The 16116-nt window shown below is 46.1% G+C and overlaps 1 long non-coding RNA gene across 1 annotated transcript; it reads left to right on the top strand.

Moving 5' to 3' along the window:
• The first annotated feature begins 8607 nt into the window (after positions 1-8607).
• LOC311071512 lies at positions 8608-10254 on the top strand. The gene is made up of 2 exons (XR_014603886.1): positions 8608-8705; positions 9751-10254. It is a non-coding gene; the product is annotated as an uncharacterized lncRNA (long non-coding RNA).
• The last annotated feature ends 5862 nt before the right edge of the window (positions 10255-16116 follow it).

The raw sequence follows: 16116 nt of genomic DNA, 5'->3' as shown, positions 1-16116 counted from the left end.
CTCAACCCTTACCTGCTGAATCCGGTGCTTCAGCCCAGGAAGGAGCCCGCGCTGCGGCTTCTCCTTCCCAGACTGAAGCACCAATGTTGCGACTATCCAGTTCTGAGGAACTGGATGTCGTCAGTGTTGAGCAAAATATTGATGAGTGTTCGCCAGCTCGTATTTCTGGGGATGAGGAGCTTATGGAGGTTTTAACTCGTGCTGTTGCCAAGTTAAATATTGAATGGCCATCTGATGATATTGAAACTGTGTCTAATAAAAGTTTTTAGATGAACGTTTTTTTGCCATCAAAATCACGACCTCCTCGTCGGGAACTGCCGTTTTTTCCTGATCTTCACACTGAGGTGTCTAGATCATGGATTAAACCGGCGTCTTTCAGAGTGCACAATCCACAAACACACAACTATAGTAATATTAAAGATATTTCACACTATGGTTATTTGACGATGCCTCCGGCGGAAGAGAAGCTTGCGAGCCATCTTTCCCCCGAGTCATCGTCATCACTGAAAGCCCCGACGTTACCCACCAAGCCATTAAAAGCTACATCAATGATGGTGGGTAAAGCATATTCGGCAGCAGGTCAGGCAGCAGCATGTTTACACACTATGTCGATTTTGCAAGCATATCAGGCTGACCTACTGAGGGACATGGATGATTGTGAGGAAGTTAGTGCTGACGCAATTCGAGAATTGCGTCGGGCGACAGATCTATCTCTCCGGGCCACCAAGGAGACGGCAAAATCTGTGGGCCGTTCTATGGCAGCCCTGGTGGTCACGGAGCGTCATTTATGGTTAAATTTATCTGATATAAAGGATAAAGATAGATCTGTTCTTCTGGATGCCCCGCTTTCGCCTTCAAGTCTGTTCGGCGATGCTATAAATTGTGTTGTTGACAGATTCACTGAGTCAAAGAAACAGGCGGCGGCATTTCAGAGGTTTCTTCCTCGCCGATCCAGTGTCCCAGAGACTGCTGGGCGTAATGTTAAATCCGAGCAGTCTCGGCCGTCTACGAGCTCCGCACAGCACAGAGTGCAACAAAAACAGAGCGTCGCCTCTCGGGTTGCTCCACAGTCTGGGGAGTCCAGGGGGCGGGCGCAGTTTAAGCCAGTTAGAGGTAGACAAGATCTGAGGACTGTCCTCTCTAGGAAGGCTTGGGACAAGAAGAAGTCCTGACGCCAGTGGTGTCAAAATGTTGAGGGTGGTCCCCTCAGGGGAGGGACGGTTTCGAGGGATCGTTCCTCCTCTGCGCCCGCTGGGGGGCGGCTCTCTGAGGAGAGTCGCAGCGCTGCCACATCGGTTGTTCCCTGCCGGTTCGCCGTTTCAGGGCACCGATGTGTCAGCGTCCCCGTACGATCCTCCGAGGAGGGTCGTAAAACGGTCAGTTCGGTTGTTCCCTGCCGGTTCGCCGCTTCAGGGCACCGAAATGTCTGTTCAACTAAATCCAGAGACCAGTCTCGAGAGACTGGTTCCCTTAGCAGAATTTCTGGTAGCGTGGAAACTTCTACCAAATATTTCTCAATGGGTCCTGCATATAGTGGAAAAGGGTTACAGAATTCAGTTCGGTTCTCGTCCGCCCAGGAGTTCTCAAGGAGTTCTGCCCACAGTGGTGGACTCCGAGCAGGCTCTGGTTATGGAGCAGGAAGTACTGACGCTTCTTCGAAAAGGAGCTATAGAAAGGGTTTCTCCTCCCAGCAGAGAGTCAGGGTTTTACAGCCGTTATTTCATTGTTCCAAAGAAGGATGGGGGGTTGCGTCCTATTCTAGATCTGCGGCAGTTAAACCGCAGAGTTCAGAAACTCAAGTTCAAGATGTCACGGATCGCACAAGGAAGAGGGCAAAGCGGATCCAAAGTGCAGTGATGAGTTTATTATATAGGGCAATCCAAAATCATAGTCAAAACAGGCAGGGTTCAAAGTCCAGACAGGCAATACAAAACAATAAACAGGCTACAGGCCAGAAACACGGGAACACAAGCGAGGTGACATAAAACAACGATCCACACAGAACATGAGACAAACAGGGCATTAAATACAAGAACAACGAGGGAACAACGAGAGACAGCTGGGTGATTAAAAATACCAACACCTGGGTGTAATCACGCAGACAGGGATAGTGGGACATTTAGTTCCTACGAATGACACCGTGGGGAAAAGGAGGACATCTAGTGGATACCCGGGGAAACACAACCAGACACTGTGACATAACCCCCCCTCTACGGAGTGGCTCCCAGACACTCCAAGACAGGACACGGAACAAAACAAGAGTTCAGGAGGGAGGTGGCACGGTGGAGGATCAGGGGGAGGGACGGGGGGCCAGGTCCATGAAGGGAAACAGAAACAGGGGGTAACAGACTCAAAGGGGGCCAGGGTGACACAGACAGTCCAACGGCCGACCAGGGCGGAGACGACAGTTCATCGAGGGGCCTGGACAGAGGAGACGACCCCTCGGGCGGCCAGGGCGGAGACGACCCCTCGGGCGGCCAGGGCGGAGACGACCCCTCGGGCGGCCAGGGCGGAGACGACCCCTCGGGCGGCCAGGGCGGAGACGACCCCTCGGGCGGTGTAACTGACACCAACGGCTCAGGCACTGGAACTGGCACCAGCGGCTCCGGCTCTGGAACTGGCACCACCGACTCAGGCACTGGAACTGGCACCACCGACTCAGGCACTGGAACTGGCACCACCGACTCAGGCACTGGAACTGGCACCACCGACTCAGGCACTGGAACTGGACACAGAAACAGACACAGGCTCAGAAACTGGAACAGACTCAGACACTGGCTCCGGCTCAGGAACTGGAACAGACACAGACACTGGCTCCGGAACTGGAACAGACACAGACACTGGCTCCGGCTCAGGAACTGGAACAGACACAGACACTGGCTCCGGCTCAGACACAGACACTGGCTCCGGCTCAGACACAGACACTGGCTCCGGCTCAGACACAGACACTGGCTCCGGCTCAGACACAGACACTGGCTCCGGCTCAGGAACAGACACCGGCTCCGGCTCAGGAACAGACACCGGCTCCGGCTCAGGAACAGACACCGGCTCCGGCTCAGGAACAGACACCGGCTCCGGCTCAGGAACAGACACCGGCTCCGGCTCAGGAACAGACACCGGCTCCGGCTCAGGAACAGACACCGGCTCCGGCTCAGGAACAGACACTGGCTCCGGGGTGACAGCAGGCTGTACGGGCACGGTCTTGGACCCGTGGTCGAGGCCGAGAGGTTTCCTCCTCCTCCGCCGTCTCTGATGGCGAGTGGACGGCTCTGGACTGGGTGGAGCCCACGGCGGAGGGACCTCTGGATCAACGGGCGGCCAGAACGGGTGATGGGACTGAACTTCCTCCCGACCCCCTCCGCCTCCTCTGCGACCTCCACGAGTCCCGCGGAATTTAGCCAGTTTGTTCCCCTCGAAGGACTTGACATGGCGGGGGGCGTGGTCCGACCCGAAGCTTGCTGTGGGCTGGGAATCAGGGGTTTTGATGAAAAATCTTTCGTCCGTCCTCCGAGCCCACAGCGCAAAGCAGTCAAAAATGTTCATTCTGGGCTCTGGCTTACTGTCTGATGGTGCTGGCCATCTCCTCTCCTCTCCTCTGGCAGCGGGGAAATTGCGGCGGCCACTCATCCTGCTTGGATCCTAGTGGTGGTGGATCGTTCTGTCACGGATCGCACAAGGAAGAGGGCAAAGCGGATCCAAAGTGCAGTGATGAGTTTATTATATAGGGCAATCCAAAATCATAGTCAAAACAGGCAGGGTTCAAAGTCCAGACAGGCAATACAAAACAATAAACAGGCTACAGGCCAGAAACACGGGAACACAAGCGAGGTGACATAAAACAACGATCCACACAGAACATGAGACAAACAGGGCATTAAATACAAGAACAACGAGGGAACAACGAGAGACAGCTGGGTGATTAAAAATACCAACACCTGGGTGTAATCACGCAGACAGGGATAGTGGGACATTTAGTTCCTACGAATGACACCGTGGGGAAAAGGAGGACATCTAGTGGATACCCGGGGAAACACAACCAGACACTGTGACACAAGATGCTTACACTCAAACAGATTGTATCTCAGATTCAGTCCGAGGACTGGTTTGTCACAATAGACTTGAAGGAGGCATACTTCCATGTATCTATTCATCCTCATCACAGGAAGTTCCTGAGGTTTGCTTTCGGGGGCGAAGCATACCAGTATCGGGTTCTTCCCTTCGGCCTAGGTCTATCAACCCGCACCTTTACAAAATGTGTGGATGCAGCTTTGGCTCCTCTAAGACTCCAGGGCATTCGCATATTAAACTATATAGACGATTGGTTGATTCTAGCTCAGTCAGAGCAGATGGCAGTTCGGCATCGAGGTGTCGTTCTGTCTCATATAGAGAAGTTGGGGTTGCGGCTCAACGCCAAAAAGAGTGTGCTCCTCCCAGCTCAGAGGACCACTTTTCTAGGCGTAATTTGGGATTCAACAACAATGCAGGCACGTCTGTCTCCTGCACGTATATCAGCGATTCTCACAGCCGTAAGAGGAATAAAACTAGGCCAGTCACTCACTGTAAAACAGTTTCAGAAACTGTTGGGGCTCATGGCAGCGGCGTCCAACGTAATTACTTTTGGCCTTCTGTACATGAGACCTCTGCAGTGGTGGCTCAGGACCAAGGGGTTTTCTCCGAGGGGAAATCCATTTCGCATGATCAAGGTCACGCGGCGATGCCTTCGTGCTTTGGTCATGTGGAAGAAACCTTGGTTCCTTGCCCAGGGCCCAGTGTTGGGGGCTTCTTGTCGACGCGTAACGCTTTCGACAGACGCTTCCCTCACGGGGTGGGGCGCAGTCATGAGCGGTCGCTCGGTGTCAGGTCTTTGGCAGGACCATCAACTGTCTTGGCACATAAATCGGTTAGAAATGATGGCCGTATTTCATGCTCTCAAATACTTCCTGCCAGACCTGAGAGGCCATCACGTGTTGGTCCGCACGGACAACACGTCGGTGGTTTCGTACATCAACCATCAGGGGGGTCTGAGGTCTCGACTACTATGCAATCTGGCTCATCAGATCCTCCTATGGGCCCAGGGGAAATTACTGTCACTGAGGGCAGTATATATTCCAGGGCATCTGAATGTAGGAGCAGATATCCTGTCAAGGCAGGGGCTGAGGCCCGGGGAGTGGAGGCTTCACCCCGAGGTGGTGGAGCTCCTATGGAAGAAATATGGTCGAGCTCGAGTAGACCTTTTCGCATCATCAGATTCAACCCATTGTCCACTTTGGTTCTCTCTCACACATCCAGCTCCTCTCGGACTGGATGCAATGGTGCAGGTGTGGCCGAGGCTACACCTGTACGGATTTCCCCCCGTATCGATGCTCCCGGGAGTTCTGGAGAGGGTTCGCCGGGAAGGGGCTCATCTACTGTTGAGTAGCCCCGTACTGGCCGACACGAGTCTGGTTCTCGGACCTAGTATCTCTTCTGGACGGCTCTCCGATGGAGATTCCCGTCAGGAGGGACTTGCTGTCCCAAGCAAGGGGCACGATATTTCACCCTCACCCAGAGTTATGGAAGTTGTGGGCTTGGCCTCTGAGGGGGCCCAGCTCATAGAATCCGGTCTCTCGACTGAGGTCGTGGAGACCATCCTTCAATCCAGAGCTCCCTCCACGAGGAAACTTTATGCTTTGAAATGGAAATTATTTTCTACCTGGTGTGGAAATCGTAATTTGAATCCTGTTAACTGCCCTGTTGGTACAGTTCTCGAATTTCTACAAGACTGTTTCTCTGCTGGATTATCTCCTTCCACCTTAAAGGTGTATGTTGCTGCTATATCTGCTTATCACACCCCTCTGGCGGGCACTTCAGTTGGGAGAGATCCTCTAATTATTCGTTTTCTCCGTGGCACTTTGAGGTTGAGACCTGCATTGCACTCTAGAGCACCGGCATGGGATTTGGCCATTGTACTTGAGGGTCTGGCCTTGGCTCCCTTCGAACCCATTGAAGAGGTTTCAGAAAAGTTCCTCACTCTAAAAACTTTATTTCTTCTTGCTATTTCGTCTATCAAGAGAATTGGAGATTTACAAGCTTTGTCGGTGGCTCCATCATGTCTGGAATTTGCACCTGGTATGGTGAAGGCATTTCTTCACCCTAGACTAGGTTACATACCTAAGGTCCCTACTAATGTTGGGGGCCCAATAGTGCAGCAGGCCTTTTATCCTCCACCATTTAATACCCCAGACCAGGAAAACCTTAATCTGTTGTGCCCTGTGCGGGCGTTGGATGCTTACGTCCACAGAGCTGCCCTGTGGCGTAAATCGGAACAATTATTTGTCTGCTTTGGTGCACCTAAGAAAGGGTGCCCTGCATCTAAACAGATAATGAGCAAGTGGATAGTTGAGGCGATCTCACTTGCATATGAAGCGGCCGGACAGCCTTCACCTTTGACTGTTCGGGCCCATTCTACGAGGAGTATGGCTGCCTCTACGGCTTTAATTTCGGGAGTTTCCCTTCATGACATTTGTAATGCGGCAGGATGGTCTTCTCCGCATACATTTGTGAGATTTTATGACTTGGACCTCTCCACTCCTGGGGTCAAATTGCTTGCTTCTTAGTATGCGCTTGGTACTTCATACAGAACAGGCACATCGTCATTATGGCATAGTGGGTATGGGGTTCCCACCGCTTCTCGACGCAGCTCGAGTTCCCTTGAAAGGGAACGTCTCAGGTTACGTATGTAACCCTGGTTCCCTGAGAGGGAACGAGACGCTGCGTCGCCTTGCCATACTTCCTGCATGCCCTGACCGACTTGCTTCAGGCTTTTTCAGAAGCTAACGCGATCTATGTCAGCGGGGCTGCCTTATAGTTTCCTGGTCGGTGACGTCACTATGACATCTCGTCTTTCCATTGGACTGATTATACACGTGCTTCACGACGCAATCACGCAGGGCGTTCCCACCGCGTCTCGACGCAGCGTCTCGTTCCCTCTCAGGGAACCAGGGTTACATACGTAACCTGAGACGTTTGGGTGTGTTCACTTATGCTAAGCACTGTATATAAATTATCTACATTAATAACGTTTTTACAACTAAAGTTAACCACCACTGAACTTACTTCAGCTGGACTAGGACAATATTTTCTTCTAGATCTGCTGTACAGCAGAAACAAACTGTTGCATTATTTTCCTTTTTCACTGTAAAGCTTTAAAACAAGCTTTAGTGTAAAAAGCGCTATATAAATAAAAGTGACTTGAATTTGTGATCCTCCATCAGCAGCTGCAGTTTCTCTCAGCTGTATCAGTGCAGTCACTGTGACGTCTGACTGACAGAGGTTTTTGTACGACTCTTTATCACTGTGTGAACACATAGCTACCACTGATACTGTGTAAACTCTTACAGTAATAATCTCCTGTATCTTCAGTCTGGACTCCACTGATGGTCAGAGTAAAATCACTGCCAGATCCACTGCCACTGAATCTAGATGGAGTTCCTGACTGGAGTTGGTTTATGTAATAAATCAGGAGTTTAGGAGCTTCTCCAGGTTTCTGCTGATACCAGTATAATTGGTTGTTGCTGTATATTCCTACATCTATATTACACTCTATTGTTGCTGTTTGACTCTGTTGGACAGTTTTAACTTCAGGTTGAGTCAGAGTCACTCCTCTGGATTCTGAAGAAGAGAAAATAAAAACTATTAGTGTTTAAAACTATTATCATCATATACTTTTATAAAAACACCAAAACCAGAGTCAGTTTTTACATCTTACCTTGAATAAACAGTGCAATGGTCCAGATGAAGATGTTGATTGTGTTCATTGCTGTAGTTTAGTCTTGTGTGATGATGAAGATTGTGTTCTGCTCTCAGTCATGAAGTGTTAAACTCACAGCACTATAAACACTCTCAGAGCACTGAAGCATGTGCTGACAATGCAAAGAAGTGGGCAGGATTTACAACAGCTTGTGCTGATAACTAACTCATAAACTCTACATAGAAGATTTTACTTTCAGAATAATGTTATTGAACCATTTAGTTATTAATTGTACATATTTATTAATTGTGAAATATTTGTGTGTATGTTTGTCAGGAGTTCAGTTCTGTGCTACACCTTTACAAGCATGTTAACAATGACAAATCAAGAACTAAATAAATAAGTTTTACTATATTTAGAGTCATAATAATAAAAAAAGTCCATTATGGTCTTTGGAATCAATGTTGACATGTTGCTCTCTGGGAAATATTTTCATGATATCTATTTTTCCCACATTTTCCACATGCATGAAGTTCATCAGGACTCATAATCAGGTCATTATATATTAAACAATGTGCATCTGAAATGTTCAGAATTATTGATTCATTTATTTGAAGCTGCAGGTTTTTCTGTGAATCATGATGATTGATCTGCATATGAAGAACAGAAGCATCATTATGAGAAACTCCACAACATCATCCATGATCAAAGAGGTCAAAGGTCACCTCAGAGGTCACAGCTCATCAAATATATTTCTTTAAACAGTGTTATATCAGAAAGCATTTAGTCAAATCTGAATGAGTGAGTGTTGAGAAGAGCTGAGGATCTTCTAATATCAGTGTGTTGAAGTGTTGTTTCTCTCTCTCTGCTGGAGTGTGTGTTCACTCGAGTGGAATAGAGGTTTTTGTACGAGCGTTTCATTAGATTGTATCACTGTGGTACACATTCGGTGGAGGAACTAAACTGGTGATCAAATGTAAGTATTTTAATTACATATTTAAAAAAAATACAATTTTAATTTCAGAAAGTGTTTTATAGTTGAAACAAGAACAACATTTATTAATAATAATGATTATTAGATATTGTGGCAACACTTTACTTAAAGCCTTTATGTATAATGCATTATAAAGCTATCAATAGCGTATGTTATAATGTCATATATGTTTTCATAAATAACTGTAACCAAAGTTAAAATGTTTTATAATATTTGCAAATTCCTTGTTACATCTAGAATTGTTTGTCATGAGTTTTAGTGTATTATAATTTTTTGGAGGTGTAACAATGAATAGATAATATTATAATGTGTTAAAACCTTGGTTACAATTATTGATGAGATTATACTTGCATCATAATGTGTAAAACAATATAAAATGAATGCATTAAAGTATGTTTTATAATGTAATATGTATAAAGGCTTTAAACAAAAAAGGAATTCTAAACATATTTCCACACTGTGTCTCACTATGAGTTTATTCAGTTTATTACAGGTTTGTCTTTCCTTCATTTATTTATACACTGAGTTCATATTTAGTTCATCTTTTATTGTAGAAATCATACATGGACAAAAGAGATTTGACATCAGAATGTAAATGTTGCTCCTTTCTGTAGTTCAGTCAATGATACTGAATCTCTTTTGCTCATGTTGTGCTTATAATTCAGTGTTTTGTTCATTCTGTATGATTCAATTGTGTTTTAACTCTGTTTGAAATTGAGTTACATTTTCAGTTCAGGTGAATATCTCAAAATGTAAGATATTTATGTTCAGAGTGAATAATTGCTGGAATTAAAGCAGTCAGATCGGCCTGATAATAGATAATATGTGTTATAACTGCTGTTACACTTATTGATTAGATCATACATGCATTTTAATGTATATAGCAGTGCATAATTAATGCTTTAAAAATACTTTTATAATGCAATATGTATGAAAGCTTTAAACAAAGTGTTGTGTGTGTGTGTGTGTGTGTGTGTGTGTGTGTGTGTGTGTGTGTGTGTGTGAATGTTGTGTTTGTCTCCTGCAGCTGGTCCCACAGTGAAGCCCTCAGTGTCTCTGCTGCCGCCCTCTTCTCTGCAGATCTTTGGAGACTCAGCCGCACTGCTCTGCCTGCTCAGCTCTTACTCTCCACAGGGGGCGCTGGTGAGCTGGACACTGGACGGGTCAGAGGTCACCGAGGGGGTTCTGACCAGCGCAGAGAGCCAGCAGGACGGCCGCTACAGCCGCAGTAGCGTCCTGACCCTCAGCAAAGCACGCTGGGAAGAGGGAGAGCTGTACGTCTGCAGAGTAACACATGATGGAGCTCCTCATGAGGTCTCGTTCCACAAGAGCTCTGAGTGCTGATGTTTCTCTCCTGAAGATGAGCCGTATCTGAGTGTCCTGTGTCAGGCAGGATTCACATGAGTCTAGTGCTGCAGCTGTAGTGATTTACAACTCAATACTGAAACTGAGTGTGTGTGTGTGTGTGTGTGTGTGTGATCTTTCAATCTGCTGTGTTTGCTGCAACATTCAATAAAGCTTCTCAACAAGTTCACTTTGTGTCTGACAACATCATTCAACTAACAGATGAAGATGCAGGTGCTTTTCAGAAGGTTGATGTAGCAGTAAATGTCAAATAAAGCTCTTGGGGTTTGAACATGGTCTCTGGAGACAGAGCTGCTCTATTCTGAGAGGATCACAATCACTCCACCCTGACAATGCAAATGGGGTTTCAGTCTCACTCTCTGATTGGTTACATGATCTGGACTGGAACACTTTCACTTCTGCTTTAGTGAAGCAGCGCAGACAAACTGATCATTAAATTTTTTTATGAGATAATTAACTTATATATTAAAATGGCATCATAAATCATATAAAAACATGATCACAAATCAAGAATGTAAAAGTTTCTGTCTCAGATGGAAAGCATCACATCCAGACAGCAGAAGTGACTGAATGCAGTCTGAACAGTTTGATTGACAGGATCATATATTACACCTAAAACATGATGATCATATTGAAACATATATACTATAACAAACTAATGATCCTACCTATTTCAGTTCAAAGAAATCCCACCCTCATTCTATCATAATCACCTTTGGGCTGAGACTCATTGCTGAAGTCAAGGGCTTCGTCAACTTTGCATTTAAGGAACACAAACTGTAGTAAAATAGCTAATGTGAGGACCTGGGCTTTTCATTCAAGACTCTATGGAAATATCTAAAACTGTACAATATCTGTTACCCACAATATGAGGACATTGTTAAACACACACACTCTTAACGTTGAAACATACAATATCAGGACATCGTCTGAAACACAGTTCAATCTTTCACAGCCTAAAGCAAAATGAGGACATGACGACTGAACACACAAAGAGTCAGCGTTCCTGTCTTCTAAGTTATACTGTTGTAGTAAAAGAAAGCTAAAATCTCCACAGTAATGGACAGGGATCTAATTCCCTAGAAGTTAAACCATGTAAACTGATAAGCAGAAGCTTACATGGGCAATAAATGTGTTTGAAGTAGATAAAAACATAGAATTTTGTGAAAATTAAGATAATTTTTAATGTTTTGAGGGGTAGTTAGATCTATCAAATGCTAGGGGTATTTGCAGTTGTAAGTATCAAACACCAGGTAAATATCGTTTTGCAGCTCCTCTCTCAGCAGCTCTGCTAAAAACAGGTCGCTTTTGGTCTATCTAATTAATGTTCACAAACCTTTCTTCTGATTTGCCGATTCGAAAGACGCATGAGCAGGGCAGCCACAGGGAACAAGCTGTAGTGTGTGTGCAGCGACTGAAGGAGGAGCTCAGCCGTTTGTGGCGTCACAAAATGCAGGAAGTCAAAACGGCTCGTTTTCAGCCACATCTTCTACATCTGATCTAAATGCAGGCAGTGTGCGTTTGTCTGACGATCGACAGTGTTGACACTTAGACGGTAAGTACATAGCGCCTAGACCTTCGTTATGATGATAAACGACAGGAAATTTCGATTTTGACAATATGTGACCTTTAAGTTATTTACGTCTGCCAGTTGTGTACAGACATTGATTTATGCTGCTATTATGTATTGAAGTCTAGTTATTTTCCCCAAAAGAGGGGCGGTGACGAAATTTACAGTTAAGTTCCCGGATGTGCCGGTAGTCCGTATTGCAAAGAGCTAGCGACCTACTTCCACATTCAACTAACGCTTGATGTCACCATTACAAATAACAACAGTCACCATTTTCTTGTGTACCAATGGAATGACCAAGCCAATCAGTTCAATGCCATTTCTATTTATTTTATTTCTATGATTTTAATCCTAGCTCTACATTTAGTGTGTGCGCTTGTAAAACTAGTGATATAGCCTAGCCTACACACTCCTGGCACAGTAGCCTATAACAGTTAGGACCTAGCATTTATTTTAGGAGGAGAGGTGTAGAGCCTACAGTGTTACTTTGGGAGGAGAGGGAGTGATGTAATTTGACTCTCTAATGTGATTCTCTTTGGAACTAAAATATCAACAACCTTCAAGTTGCAACCTCTTCAATCAGCATCAATATCAGTAATTCACTATTTTGTACATGTGCCCAGAGGACTGTTAGGGGGCAGGCTACATATTATCATCAAGTAGGCCTATACTAAATAATGTAGTCAACATTTTATGTTGGTTTAAGTTATAAACAAAACATGTTATAAACTGACAAAATCCATGGTTCTACATCATTGTAAGCAAAATGATCATGATAGCCTATATATTTCAGCCATATCTGCTTTAGTCTTGTGTAGATTTAGGCTACTTTTTTCATTATAAATTAGTTTTCTTTTGACCTTATAGGCTGTATTGTAATATGCTATAATGTAAACAGTGAAATATATGTATCTCAAAGTATCAATAGTTCCCATAATAGTCCCCTGAACCCCCCTAGTATTTGGCACAAAAATATACGTTGCGCGGAGTGTTACAAGAACATTATTTCTATAACATAAATTAGCCTAGCCTTTTAAGAGTAGTTTAATTTCTTACTTCAAAGACTTAAGAGAAATGTTTCTCAGATGGTTAATCTGAGAAACATTGACATCTAAATGTATTTACAAAAAAGATATATTTGCTTTCAATCTGATGCTAAATTAAGTGGAGATTATTAATTTGTCTATAACATGTAGAATAGATCTGATTCAAATGATTGACAACAGGTTCCTAGGTATGTATCAAATATGCACAAACTGGCATTGGGGGAATATGTCACGGTGTGACAAATGAGAGGGCGGAACTAAAGTTCGCCGCAATTGTATCCCCTCCGGTACAATAACAAGGACACACCACCCCCCGTGTAAATGTGTATCTGTTGCCTTGACAACCGGGATGAGGAAATCGACATCAGGTGTGGGGAATTAATCTAGAGCCATGACGAAGCCATGTGGGCATTGAGAAGGATATAAAAAGCCAGTGAAGAGAGACTGCCTGGTGGTTCTCCTCCCGTGAGGTACTGTGTTTGTCGGCGGGTTGTTCTTGTATTTGAGGCTGGGCTGTGAAACGGGCGAAGATTGAAGCTGAGAAGGGGAAGAAGAGAGTGAAGTAATTACCAACGAAAATCCAAGGAATATCGTCAGCAGTGGGGAAGACGTAAAGTGATGAGTATCGGATTCGTTGTTTATATGCACTAACACTGAAGTGGTGTTGAGAGTTTGGAAAGTGTGTGGCACGAGTGAACTAGTACACCGAGTGAATTGTTGATCTGTCTCCAACTTTTGTCCGCTCCTCGCTGAATGTGACGATCGCTGTACCCGTTTCTGCTGTCTCTGGAGAGAAGTTGAGTCCTTGTGAGAGACGAGAGTCGATCTGGTGGGAGAAAGACCGGTGGGTGAGTGCTGGCCCTAATGCACGGTGTGCGAGTGGAATGCAGTGCCTGAAGTGACGATTCACACGGTTTGTGTTATGGAGTGAAGTTCATCGTGTGGAGAAGTAATAGTAGTCTGCTGTGCACTCTCTCCTTACAGTCTTTTCACTCGCCGTCTCCAAGGAAGGTTTGATATATCAAGCGCCCAACTTACCATTTTGAGAGCCCGGCTCTGTTAATGCCGAATGTTATATATGCTGTCGAACTTTTAAACCTTGCTACATTGTTACAGTATACAGCTGAAGTGGAGTGTCTCGCTTAAAGCATCCTCCCCGCCTGGTGGTTTCCACACGCTCCTGACGAAAGCCGTTGCCTTGTTTAGAACGAGAGAAGGTATCTCAGCTGAATGTTCTATATGCTGTTGAATAGTTAAACCCTGTTACATCGTTACAGTGTACAGTCGAAGTGGAGCGTCTCGCTCAAAGTGTCGTCCTCGTCTGGTGGTCTCCACACGTCTTAATCGAAAGCCCGTGCCCTGTTCAGAAAGAGAGAAGGTATCTCAGCTGAATGTTCTATAGGCTGTTGAATAGCTAAACCCTGCTACCTGGTTACAGCGCACAGCCGAAGTGGAGTGTCTTGCTCAAAGTGTCCTCCCCGCCTGGTGGTCTCCACATGCCCCATTGAAAGCCGTTGCCCTGTTTAGAACGAGAGAAGGTATTGCAGCTGAATGTTTCATCTACTGTTGAATGGTTAAATTCTGTTGTATTGTTACAGTGTACAGCTGAAGTGGAGCGTCTCGCTCCAAGTGTCGTCCTCGTCTGGTGGTCTCCACACGTCTTAATCGAAAGCCCGTGCCCTGTTCAGAAAGAGAGAAGGTATCTCAGCTGAATGTTCTATAGGCTGTTGAATAGCTAAACCCTGCTACCTGGTTACAGCGCACAGCCGAAGTGGAGTGTCTCGCTCAAAGTGTCCTTCCTGCCGGGTGGTCTCCACACGTTCCTATCGAAAGTCGCTGCCCTGTTCAGGATGAGAGAAGGTATTACAGCTGAATGTTTCATCTACTGTTGAACGGTTAAATCCTGTTGCATTGCTACAGTGTACAGCTGAAGTGGAGTGATTCGCTTAAAGCATCCTTCCTGCCTGGTGGTCTCCACACGCTCCTATTGAAAGCCGCTGCCCTGTTCAGAACGAGAGAAGGTTCGTCCCCTGCAACACATGTGAGAACTGTATATTGTTGTTGAAGTTGATTCTGTCTGTCTTAGAGGAGCCCCGCTCAGCCTGCGACTTTGAGTCTGCTACAACCCTAAGTCCATCTGCATGGTATGAAGTTATCTGTCCCCTGCAACACACGTGAGAACTGTGTACTGTTGTTGAAGTTGATTCTGTCTGTCTTAGAGAAGCTCCGCTCAGCCTGTGACTTTGAGTCTGCTACAACCCCAAGTCCCTCTGCATGGTGTGAAGTTATCTGTCCCCTGTAACACACGTGAGAACTGTGTACTGTTGTTGAAGTTGATTCTGTCTGTCTTAGAGAAGCTCCGCTCAGCCTGTGACTTTGAGTCTGCTACAACCCCAAGTCCCTCTGCATGGTGTGAAGCTATCTGTCCCCTGCAACACACGTGAGAACTGTATACCGCTGTTGAAGTTGATTCTGTCTGTCTTAGAGAAGCTCCGTCCAGCCTGCAACTTGAGTCTGCTACAACCCCAAGCCCATTTGCATGGTGTGAAGTTATCTGTCCCCTGCAACACACGTGAGGACTGTATACTGCTGTTGAAGTTGATTCTGTCTGTCCTAGAGAAGTTCCGCTCAGCCTGCGACTTTGAGCCTGCTGCAGCCCCATAGTCCACCTGTCTGATGTAAAGTGTTCATCTCCCGGTAACACACGTGAAGCCTGTTATCCTCTGCTCCCAGTGTCGATACTGCCTGTTCTGAGGAACAGCCCCGACCGCATACTTACCCGTGGAAACTTACCTGTCCCTCACAGGCCACTGAGAACCTTGCACCGGTGTGAGAAGAGGAAGGGCCCCGACCGTCTACTCACTTGTGGAAACTCACCTGTCCATCTCACACCATTGTGAACCCTACATCGGCGTGGGAAGAGGAAGGGCCCCGACCGTATACTCACCTGTGGAAATCCACCGGTCCATCACAGGCCTCTGTGAACCTTGCATCGGCGTGGGAGTGGGCCCCGGAGACTACTGCATTTCTTCTTCCCAGGAATCGAGGCAGAGAGGAAGTTTTAGTTTAGGTTATTCAAATTACTTTTAACTTTAATAAAAAGAACTGTTATTCTTTTAAATTCCGTTTCCGTCTCGTCTCTGACACGTTCCTCAGGGTGGTCCTGGTTCAGGGGTGGGCGCAGTCCGGCTTGGCCCATCCCGACCTGTGACAGATTTGGCGTAGTCGGCAGGATACCACCTTGAGTTGAGCGATCAGAGCGAGATGGCTGAAGAAGAGCCAATAGTGCGGCAACCGGCAATGCCGATTTTTATGGGAGCCCCGTGGGCCCAGAAGTACGGAGGCCCCGGATCAGAAGTGAGTTTGTCAGGTTGGAAAGCTCAGGTCGAGTACTTAGCCGGACTTCAAGGTC

The sequence above is a fragment of the Abramis brama genome (assembly GCF_963993115.1).
Source record: "Abramis brama genome assembly, chromosome: 20".
Taxonomy (NCBI): Eukaryota; Metazoa; Chordata; class Actinopteri; order Cypriniformes; family Leuciscidae; genus Abramis; species Abramis brama.
The sequence above is the reverse complement of the archived record's forward strand: the minus strand, read 5'-3'. Positions and strand labels throughout refer to the sequence as shown.